Source organism: Coturnix japonica, chromosome 1, assembly GCF_054131305.1.
Source record: "Coturnix japonica strain WE chromosome 1, WE-NBRP24, whole genome shotgun sequence".
NCBI lineage: Eukaryota > Metazoa > Chordata > Aves > Galliformes > Phasianidae > Coturnix > Coturnix japonica.
This window is the reverse complement of record NC_140663.1, coordinates 22,068,811-22,080,644: the sequence shown is the minus strand read 5'-3', so window position 1 is coordinate 22,080,644 and position 11,834 is coordinate 22,068,811. Positions and strand designations below refer to the sequence as shown.

Below are 11,834 nucleotides of genomic sequence, written 5' to 3'. Positions count from 1 at the left end.
AAATTGAATTCCAAGGAATTCCATGAAACAAATATGTCTAGGAACAAAAAGCTGGAGCTGTTTCTGTCAGACTGTAGCAGGTTTACTTCTTCTGTTCTGCATTTGAGTGTCTTTGAAGCATCTTTTCTGTAGTCACGGTAGAATTTCTATGTGAATCCCTAACAAGTACCCTTTGAAGAAAGCCATGCAGCACAGCCCAACCAGATGCCACATCCAGCACTAATAGGTTACAGACAGCACTGCCCAGCTTTTCAGTGAGAGACTTTCTGCCACAGAGCTCTTCAAAACAGTTGGGTTTCTCAGTTCATCAATTTATTCCTTCCTGGCTGAGGGACTAACGCTTTTAGTTTGAAACAATACTATGGTCAACTGCTGGTGGGTAGTCATCCAACATAAGAAAAAAAAAATTCTTAGTTGTCTATATCCTGTTGATTCATGGATTAACGAGGTCTGAAACTCAAAGCAGCCGTGTTGTTGACAGCAATGAAAACAGGGCTCATGCACACAGGGATTCTTCTCCGTATTAGCAAAAGCCTCTGGGTTGAAGCCCCACCCTGAGACCCAGGGAAGCTGAACACTGACTCTGTTGATAAGTAGCATTTGTTACTTAGAAGATTGGGCTTGCATAGGTTTGGCTTTACCATACTTGTTTCAGTAGACATATGAGTTTACAGAGCCCTGCTTCTCTCCTCAGAAGCTTTATCTCAAGGTATTTTTCTCCCTCTGAAACTACCTCCATGTTAGCTCATCACAAAGTCTGCAGAACGAGGTCTACAATTCTGCAGAAGGCTTAAAGTCCTTGTCCTGATCCCTTCTGATCTCTGATCTTCTCTCCCTATATCCACAGTGTGCTTCCAAAAAGCCATGTAGACAAATATGATAGAAATACTACCCAAAAATATCACTCATACTTGCCCAGAGAGATGGTGGATTTTCTCCTCCTTGGAGACATTCAAGGTTAGGCTGGACCTACTGATGTAATCTGTACTTATTGTAGATGTCCCTGTTCGTTGAGAAGTTGGATTAGATGACCTTTAAGGGTCCCTCCCAACTCAAACTATTCTATAATGTTATGATATTATGGCTCTACTTACCTTCCTCCCTGTTTAACACTATTTCAGAACCTTCTCTCAGATGGAGCTTACATTCATTTTTGTCTCTGTTTACAAACACCATCTAGAAGCAAAAGGCCTTTATTCCATATGCAGGAAGCCTCAACAAAATCAACTCCCAGTTACTAGAGAGCCATTGTATTGCTCTGTCATACTGTCTTTCCAAACGTCCATCAGACAATGACATCAGTACAAGACTCAACACTTTCAGAGTATGATATTACTTGCAGGGGCCCAATGAGCAGTGTGTCAAATGCAGATTTTGAATTGTTCCCAACAGCTCAGCTGTCCTGCTGGGTTACCAGGCACAAATATTGCTGAAAGCAAGTCGAGAAATAACACTTTTATCTAAAGAAATAATCATTCTCCTATCAATCAAGGCTATGTGGATGGCTGCAGTCTATATGAGTGGCTGTGTTGATCCCTTTTGATGGCACGCAATACCATGTTCGGCTACATATATACAACCAGGTGATATTCTAAGGTAGAATGTCAGCCCCTTAGGAGCTTTGTGAAAGAAGCAGTGACTTAATTCTGCATAAGAAATGTAACAGGTGCAAATAATTGGTATAAGGCATATCTGAATATTTCTAAAGACAGCTCAATAATCTTGAAAAAGGGCATGAAGTGGGATAGTTCTCACAGAACAATTCTGTTTCCAGAATAAATATTTATGCACTTCACAGAAATAAAAACACTTCATAATGTCTGGCAGAAATAAAGCTTTTTTAGTTCAAACCTCTTCCAACACTGAGACCATCATCCCTCTAAAGTCTGTGTTACACAAACCTAGGAGTGAAGCTGAAGCCAGTTCTGCCACAGAAACCCCTTGGAAGCCACAGAGCAGTGATGTGATCGTGGTGAATCTGATATAAATTTAAACTCAAAACACTGTGGTTTTCCAGCATGTGGAATCTCTCCAGGAAATAATCTCTATTTACTCAATTAAAGTTATAATCATTTTGTGTGTGTTTCAGTTACAAGAAACTTATTCACAGTTAAACACAAAAATTGCACAAAAGATTAATCACAATCTAAAAAAGTTTGCAATATTTTTTGTCAAATTCTTCTAGTTCAAGCCCACTAATTCATGTCATTGCCACAGCTATTGTTTAGCAACCATGGGTTTGGTTTCCAAAAGAAATACTGCAGCAAGCCACAAAGTCATATGGAGGTTGTGCAGTGTAGCAGTAAATCATCAGCTAATGAAGTATCTCCCAAGCACAACTGTAATCCAGCCAGAACATAAGTCCGACTTAACCAAGCATGTATGTGGGCTCATTTAATTTGCTGGGAGAATTTATGCAGGTGTCACTATGTAAAGGCCTTGCTGAAAATGGGCCTCATTTGTAGATACTTTTGTTCGCAGTGCTTTCATCATCCATGTAATGAACTCACAATGGAGGCTGAAGGTGGAAACTGGAAATAAAGCAAATGTTACCTCTGTGATGGCAAAGGCTCCAACTTCTAAGTCTCTGCATAGCACTAAGACTTCTGGGCTTGTTCAGCTTGAAGAAGAGAAGGTTCTGGTGAGATCTCATTACCTTACAGTAGTTGAAGGGAACTTACAAGCAAGAAGGACCAAATTTTACATGGTCAGATAGTGATGGGAGAAGGGTGAATAGCTTTAAACTTAAAAGAAAGGAAATTCAGGTTGGATGTCAAGCAGAAAATTCTTTACTCAGAGTGTGGTGAGGCAGTGGCACAGCTGCCCAGAGAAGCTGTGAGTACCCCATCCGTGGAGGCACCCAAGGCCAGGCTGGATGGGGCCCCAGGCAGCCTGAGGTGATGGGTGGCAGCCCTGACCATAGCACAATGTTGGAACAGAGTGGTCTTTAAAGTTCCTACCAACCTAAGCCATTCCATGATCCTATGATTCTATGGGAAGAATAGAGAAAGCGGTTGAGGAAGTCAAAGCCCGGCCCAAAGCACACAATCAGGATCCTTGATGCTTCCAGCAGGTCCACAAAGCCCATGAGGTGGGGACAAGATCTCCCCAGGAAGGCCAATGGGATGGAGCCAGCACCTGAGAGCTGTCACTGTATCACTGTGTAGCTGAGGGACACAGACTGGCCCCAAGCAGGGGTCAAACACACTCACAGGAACTTAAACTCGCCTTGGCTCACTGATTAACCTCCCTAGTGAAACGTGGTATAATTTAGGATGCATTTTTCTGGTTCCCGTGACATCAGAATCATTCTGAGTGTTGTATATAATTATAAAAATGTCCCTCTGACTTCTTGTTGCTGAAAATATACGAGCTGATTTGTTTCAGGGAAACAAAAACAAAAAAACAAACCCAAACAACATAAAAACAACACAACGTGTTCCCTCCCTCTTGCTTTTCTATTTCTGGCAGGCTCTGCCATGGGAGCTGTGGCAATGACTGCAGCTCAAGCTGGAGCAGATTCCAAGTGGCCTCTTCTAGCATGGAGCTTCACAAAGGTACCAAGGCTTCAGCTTCCCTCCCAGGATTAACACTGGCTCATTCGTTTATATGGCACTGCTCAGCAGAGCATGGAACACACTGCTTGTTTGTAACTGGTGCTGTCTAAAATCTCACTAGCTTTAACCACAGAGTTAACTAACACCACAGAGGGAGATGCAGAGTGGCAGAAAGGGAGTAGGCACCAAAATACACCATGCAGGGGCCTGAGTAATGGGCAAAAAATGGGAGTGTAACCCTATGACCATATTTAGTTTCCACATGTGAATCTTGGCGGGCTGAAAGCTACCCTGAATGCCAGCAAAGCCTGAGAAGCTGGAAATCTTTCGCTGTGCGCATACAAGCAGAATTGTGACTCATGCAGAAGAGAAACAGTTTTCTTCTGCAAGGGGAACATTTTTCCCTACTGACCAGAGGGACACCCGAAAATAGCTTTGCTGTCTGAGTGGTTCTGTCAAGTCACGGCAATGCTGCAGAGATATAAAAACCGAAGAAGTGTTTACAGCTCCAGGATTTGCTAGTAAGTAGTAGAAATCTGTATTTAAATAGTGAGCCAAATTCACTGTGTATGCCAGCTCCTTGAAGACAAGGAATTAATACAAGGGTAGCTCGTGCCGTTCAGTAAATTCCAAATGTTAGACAAAGAAATGAAACAAAGGACAAAAAATATTAATGCAAGATATTTAAATGCTGTGCAATTTAATCTCTTTGAGTAGGGATCTCAGGGTATAATCTCACTGATGCTGTGCTTTTCTTCTGATATCATGTATTTTCAGCACCAAATCAAAGAAGCATTAGAGTTCTGTGAAAGATGGAGCCCTCTGGATCTCCAAAGAAAGATGTTTCTTGGAAAGGAAGAGCACTTCCGAGAATCCCAGATTATTTGAGCCCATTTCCACCAAAACCATTGGAATTTTCCAAGTTACTTCAATGGAAACTGAAATAAGCCAAGGAAAATCCCACCCCAAAGTGGGGGAGCACATCACTACAAGGTGTCAGCCGGCAGAGGAAGGCTGTCCTCTTTTAACACGTAGTGAATGATACAGATCTGAGCCAGCTGAAAATTAGGCTCTCCAATGAGGCCCACAGGAACGAGCTGCCACCTCGCTTTCCCTGAGGCACTGATCACCTAGGGGGTGAATGTGCAGCCACTGCGGGCGCAGTTTGGGGCAGTTCAGCACAGAGAGCACCATGTGGGGAGGCTGAGCGCAGAGTGCTGATGAGGAAAAGACCGCTTTGTGTATATTTTATTTGCTACCCTACACGACAACGCGCGGAACCGCAGTGAGGCCTTGAGGGCGCGGCGCGGCCGCCACCTGCTGGGCAGAGCGGGCAGCAGCAGGAACGGGGCGCCGCGGGTCCCGCTTCATCCCTTACCGCGCTGTTCTCATTGCACCAGAGCACCTCCACACACGGCCCCAATAGCTTAAAGGGGGTCAGCTATGCGCCTGCTGTGACACACCTGCTTGCACGTTGCTTGGAATAAAGAAATATTTCCATACGTGCTGAAGGCGAGAAATCAGAATAAACAGGCTGTAACATAGTGGGAAGCAAAGCTCCTTGAGCGTCCATTTCATCTGCAGAACAAATGTTTGTTGAGTACTCGATCAGTGGAAATGTGCTCTCTGCTTTTACCCTAATCGAAGCATTTCTGAGAGCCATCTGTTACTGTAAGGAGGGGGAAGTAATCTCATAACGCTCCCCTCCAGGGACAGCGAGTATGGATCCAGCAATGACTGAAACCACAGGGCTCTTTGCACCAGCAGAGTGCAGGCAGAAGAAGGCACAGCACACACTAGACAGACCCATCTCCCACCCGGCACTAGTATAGAAACCAAGCCAGAGAAAGACTCTCTGTTTGAAGGGTTACTTGGTTTTTTCTCCCTATCTTCCCTGGAATTTTGCCTGGGGTTTTGCCAGGCAGTGCTGCAGTGATGGCAATGTACCAAGCAGAGCTGGCCTAGCCCTGTGTTGTATTCCCTGTCCCAGCGCAGAGCTGCCACCCCTAGAAGTCCTGTGGCACGGTAAAAAATTATCCCCACAGGGGGTGGTAGTTTTCCTGGTAATCACCATTTTTCACATGAACAACTGATTCTCTGAGGAGCCCAGTGCCAGGAGGTGCAAAAGCAATACTGCTGGCAGCCAGCTGTAGGCAGTTGCACATTTGCTTGTGTTTTAGAGGGCTACAGGCAGGGACTGCAAGCTTGAGTTGTTGCTGGTTGACATCTGGTTGCTTCGTGTTGTTCCCAATATCGTGAAACAGCCCTAGGCCCCAGCTTGGCAGCTGGGCTAAATCAAGCAGGCAGATTCTGCTTTCAGCACAGCACTTGGGCATCAGGAGCAGATTGGCGACTCTGGCACAACATCCATTAATAATAGAAGATCAGGCTTTGCATTTGAATAGGCTCTTTTCTTTGGCAGATCTCAAAGTAATTTCTAAAGAAGGGCAAATGTTATTATCTCTGTTATGGTGCTAGGTTATATGACAAGCTCGCAGTCAGGGACTGGGCAAGCATTGGCTCTGCAGCCAGCAGCAGCTGCTCTCCTTGGTTAAATGCCACACGCCAGCAGCCCTCAGGATGTGAGGTCCTGGCCAGGAGCACAAGGCCCCTCAGCCAGATGGGCAGGAGCAAGCGCTGGAAAGCTGCTTCCATTTCCTTGAGGTAAGTCAGACGTCACAGAGGCCTTGTTCAGAATCACAAGCAGGCAGGGATATCAAAGACATGCCCTGCCTTTGATATAGTTGCTGTTTCCTCCTTATACCGAGTTTCAGAATCCTCACTTTTACTTAGGTAAGGATCCAAACAAACATGTTCCTAGAATGAAATATTCCATTTTATTTGAAAACATCCCATCAGGAAAGTTTTGAATGTGTTTGCATTGTGTAGGTTTGCTGTACAATTCCAGACACTAGATACTAGGAAAGACTGGATATTAGGAAAGGTTTCTTCTCAGAAAGAGTGGTAAGGTATTGGATCAGGCTGCCCAGTGGGGTGGTGGAGTCACTGCCCCTGGGGATGCTCAAGAAATGAGTAGATGTAGCACAGAGGGACGTGGTTTAATGCGCGCTGTGGGGAAGGGTTGATGGTTGGACTAGGTGATCTTAGTGGTCTTTTCCAACCATACTGATTTTACGATACTTTTCCAGTGCTTGAGAACATGACAGCCTTACAGAAAGACCACCATGCAGATAGTCTGCTTCATTCTCAGGTACTTGCGCTTCATAATTAAACACCAGAGGTAAATATCACAGCTGTGTTTTAGGCACTGAATTGTGCTATACATTACTATGGTCATTTCTGATTCGTAATCAAGATATCCAGCTGGCATCTCACCCCAACCACTCTGCAAAATGCAGATAGGATGTATTTCTAGCTAAACTGCTTTGTTCATCTGGATACTTCAACACTGGCATGTAAGCCACAGCAATGCAAAACATTGTTTGGAGGCTACTATGCTCACTAAAATGCATTTTTATGGGAGCCACTGGAGATGCTCATTAGGAGGAAGAAGAAAGCAGCTGCCCAGCACAGAGGTGCACAGGACACAAACACATACACACAACGGGAGCGGGCTCTTGCCATTGTACACTGGCATTTGTTACCACCCACCAGCTGCTTGGAACCAGATGGGAAGCAGGAACTCCAGCTCTGCCTTAAGCCATGGCCCCACACCAGCACCGCCACAGACTACCAGGCTGGCAGTCCCAGTCACTGAGGAGCAAGGGAAAAAAGGGAGCCAGATCCCTCGAGAAAAGGGCTGAGGCATGTTTGGTGCAGAAGAAGAGCAGGGAGACACAAGCTATCAGATGCTGCTCCCTGAAAGCTGTTGCTACACTTGGTCTGTACGATGGGAACAGCTGGATCCAGTGTTGACAACCTGGCAGCAGCTGAAAGCTGTCGAGTTAGCTCAGACATGATAAACAGCAGAGAAAAAGTAACAAGTCATCACCAAAAGCAGTAGTTCCCAACGTATGAGTCAAATCTTCTGAGCGAGGCATGACAGCATGGAAGATAAGATACAGAAGTGAAAGCAGGAGCATTGCTGAGACTGAAGAACAGGAGAGAGAGAATTGCTAAGTTTATTGGATTTCTTCATTCCCTTTTTTTTACTCCCAGGTTTGCCCCAGACAAAAAGAGATGTGCTGCTCAGAGATAAGGAAATATAGCACAATAGATCTCCAAAGGCAGGGGCTCTGAGGAGTCATGGGTCATGCAGTGATGGAGGAGAAGGGGCAGAGAGGATAAAGAAAAGCTGCAGCTAAGAGGCATGCCTGAGACAAATTGGGCATTACTGCCCTAAAAATAAATGCATTTATCTGAAACATTTCCATATTTAGAATACTAAAATCAGCCAAATCCAAAACATTCCTGTTAAAACATGGAGCTATTCAATTCCACCCATAGTCCAGTGAATTCTCACAAGAAAATAAAGGTTCTCAGCTCTTAAAAATAAATATTGGCAGTTATTTCCCCCAGTTGTGTCGTTCTGGGGTGCCCTTCATGAGGATAAACAGTCAGTTCCTCATTTATCACAAACACAGAACACACGGGTTTAGAAGGCAGAAAGAGTCCACTTCTATAATGTTTTATGTATAGTAGCAACTCATAGAAACACTTCCTGCTCGATAAACAAATGAATGTGCTTCCCCAGATCAATAAAGTTACAGACTGTCTAGAGAGTATCAAGGCCATAAGAAGCAAAGCTCTTCTTTTAACCTTTTCTACAAATTTGAGTATCCTGTTTGATTTTCTAAACCCTCTTTGTTAGTATAAAGCCACTGAGGTTCACTTCCACTGGATGACAATCATATGATTGTTTTGCTTATTGCAGATTTGTGTCTGGTTTATATCCTAATACCTACAAAATGGGCAAAATGGACCAGAGTTTGCCTCAGACTGCTGTCCTTCTTTACACAAATACTGCAGAAGATCAGAAGGCAAATAGGAAAAATTATCCAAATTTGGGCATCGTTTATCTCCCGAGACCTGCTGTTTTCTCTCGCCATCTTCATGCTCCTTGGGGGACAGCTGCTTTAAATTCTACATCAGGTTATTACAGCACTGGAGTCTTTTTTACTTGCACAACAGTTCTAGCACAACACACACATGAGCTGCCAGCCTTCCCTCTGTACTAAAGATCAGATAGCTTCATCATTTGCAAGATAATCGCCATTCACCTGTAGGATTGGCTGTGAGCCTGCAAATTTGAAGGGAGTGGATTTCATTGGCTCTGGGGTTTGTTCACGGTCTTCTGAAGCTTCTCTGCAGATCTATGCCATTAAATGCCTGTGCCATTTATAGTTCACATATGACTGAGTCCACTCCCTTTAATGCTTTTTCATCCAGCCATGTCTAGGCTTGAAAAACCTGCTTGCAAGGAAAACTGTGGTCATGAAACTCATAAAGACTGCTAGGCTTAGTTCAGCTATTTTTGCTTTCCTGGAGTCCCAGGACTCACTTCATCAGATAAAGAGGTGAGTAAGCCCTCCCCATATAACAGGAAAGCAAAGGCCAGCAAGATTCAGCACCTACAACAAATACCTGTCCATAGACAGCTGTCTTGCCAACTTCTTTAGGCATCTACCATAGGGTAGAGCACCTTTGGAGGGCATCTCTAGACCTATATTAGGTTTCAGCACATACAGAAAGAGCCAAGATGACTAAATAACTGGATATTAAAACTGCCAACAACAGATGAGATGGATTCCACCCACCAAATGCAGAAATGTTAAGTGCTAAGCATGACGTTGCTCCCAATCTACATGAATAGTTTAGTTAGGTAAAACAATACTATTATTTTTTTCCTTTTGAAATAGCAGAACACTGTCTCAAATTCATTTCAGAAAATGAAAACCTAAAATAAATGTTCTCCACTGGGAAGCAGTGCTGCCTTCCTTACATAATGCATGATTCACATGGCAGCTGCTGGGAAATGCTAACATGCAAACAGATAAATGCTGCATGCCGAGGAGAAAATCATCAGCTTATCTCCATGTAACCTGGACAGGATCGCACAGCTTATATACAAAGAGATGAACATAACAACCTGCTTGCATGCATGCAGATGCACAAATGATATTACCCTCAGTATGCAAACACATACACACAAACAAGCTGACATTCCACCCAGAGATGAATAAACAATTAATAGAAGCGAATGCATACTCATGCACACACATTTATAGACACCGGTCTATAAATGCTAATAACTTTAAAAAACTGTGTTTAGACACAGGAACTGGACAGTGAATTGCCAACGTAGCCACAGTTTTGGTCCCAGTAGGTGGAATTAGGAAGTAGAAATCAACAAATGGCATAGGAGAATGCACTTGCCAAAGGTATCACCTTGATGTGTGTCGGGTAAAATGAAACATGACAGCCACGCACTGACTGAAAACCTTGGGAGCTTGTTCTGCCTCAGAAGGCACAGGAGCAAAAAGGGCACTGAAAACGCAGCTTTTGCGGGGCAGAGGCACTGAGAGAACTTCACTGAGCCACGACTGGGTCATGATGCTTGTGACAGGCACGGCAATTATTTATTTACTCTGCTGGAACTGTCAGATATGGGGACTAGAGTTGCCAAGCATTAGGCAGAAAAACAGAACTGAAAGGTCGTTAGCTATGATGTGCACCCCACAGCTGCCAGGGCACAGCTCAGCCCCTCGGCACTGCAGGAGGATGAGGGGCCCAGAGGTTGACATGGGGTCCTGAGCTAAAGAGAGATACTCCCATTTCAATACAGCAGGCTGTATTTGTGCAGAATGAGAGTATTTAGAAGTTAAACAGGGAGAAAGTGCTGATAAGTCAGAGTCTCAATTCCACCGTATGGAAAAGCACCTGGATCCCACCCAACAAGAACAAGGAATAGTACTTAAGGGGATTTACCCAGCAGAATGTGACAGATGATTGTGGACTGAAAAACAACAAAGAAGTAATATTTTCCCCATCAATAAGAAAGACTTTTTGCTCTGCATTTACCTGAGCAGATCAATAGAGGTTACAAATGTTCAGAGGAAAGCAATACCTTCCAGCCTAAGTTCACTGCTCAAAATGGCAGGAGCTCTGGCAGAGAGCCAGGTTTAATAAAAATGAAATAGAAGCACGGTTTGACTAAATCATTCTTCCAGATTTCCAGACAACATTATAAAGTGTTAGTGGCTACAGCACTGCGTGTGCAGAGAGCATCATTCATGGCTGCTTTGCTCCAGCTGAACACTGGCTGAACACCCCTGAACTCAATAAACACCCCAGTGAATCAGACGTGAAACCTGTCAAGAAAAAAAGAAATAAAAAAGGCAGCAATCTCCATTACAGATCCGATTATTTTGGCAGTATGTGGGTCCTGAGATTGCAATGAAGGATCTTTGTGTCAAGCAAATTGCTGTCAACCTCAAGGTTTGTAAGGCTTTTCCTTACTGCTCCGCATAAAGCTCCCCACTCAAGTCATGAGGTGGTGATGGGTGTTCTAAAAGGGACTTTTTGTCCCTCGTTGGACTGCTGATAAAACCCAAATAGTAAAGTTTTGAGCTTCAAGAGACAAATAAAATGAAACCTTGTTTTTATCATCAGTTTTAACTGACTGCATGCCTGGAAAGCCTTTATTCATCATTTTGTAGAGCCTGGAGCATGCACTGACCTGTCGTGTATGTGGTTAAGATTTAATATTTCAGAATTAGATATTGCCTGTCTGACTCTGAAGCAGTTAAAATTAAAGGAGCCATGACCTAAATAAAGGCTGCAGAGGTCAACATGGAAAATAACAAGACAAACCAGTAGCACAGATCTACCTTGATGATTTAAAACCTTGCTTTGCCAGATTTATAGCTGAGGCCATTAACTGCTGTACTCAACTACAAAAACTAATGAGACCATTAAGGGGAAAACTAAGGGAAGAGAGACAACTTGACTTTAGTAACTTACTGCTTATAACTCTGTTGTTAAATTGTTAGTGTTACCATTTAGTACACATTTGCTGGATTTAGGTAATCTTCTTGTTTGGACTTTGGAGCTATTAGTACCAGGTAATGGAAAAAATCTCCTGGTCAACATAACTGAGCACAGTCTGCTGGGAAGAAACAAGAGCCTGAATCTCTCACTAAGAATCCAACTAAGGGATGATTCCCATGTTGAATGCAATGATAGGAAATGTTTAGCTAATGCAATTCAGATTAGCAAGCTATCAACAGACAGCTTTGGAACTTGTTTGTTGTTGAGTAGAAAGCATATCTGACAAACAGCTGTCATCAGCACTGATTCATAGAACAGTGATAGTGC

The 11,834-nt window shown here is 43.7% G+C and overlaps 1 long non-coding RNA gene across 1 annotated transcript; it reads left to right on the top strand.

The window, feature by feature from the left end:
- Positions 1 to 3,674: 3,674 nt before the first annotated feature.
- LOC107309144 (uncharacterized) lies at positions 3,675 to 11,319 on the top strand. The gene is made up of 3 exons (XR_014939373.1): positions 3,675 to 4,078; positions 4,335 to 6,350; positions 6,707 to 11,319. It is a non-coding gene; the product is annotated as an uncharacterized LOC107309144 (long non-coding RNA).
- Positions 11,320 to 11,834: the final 515 nt, after the last annotated feature.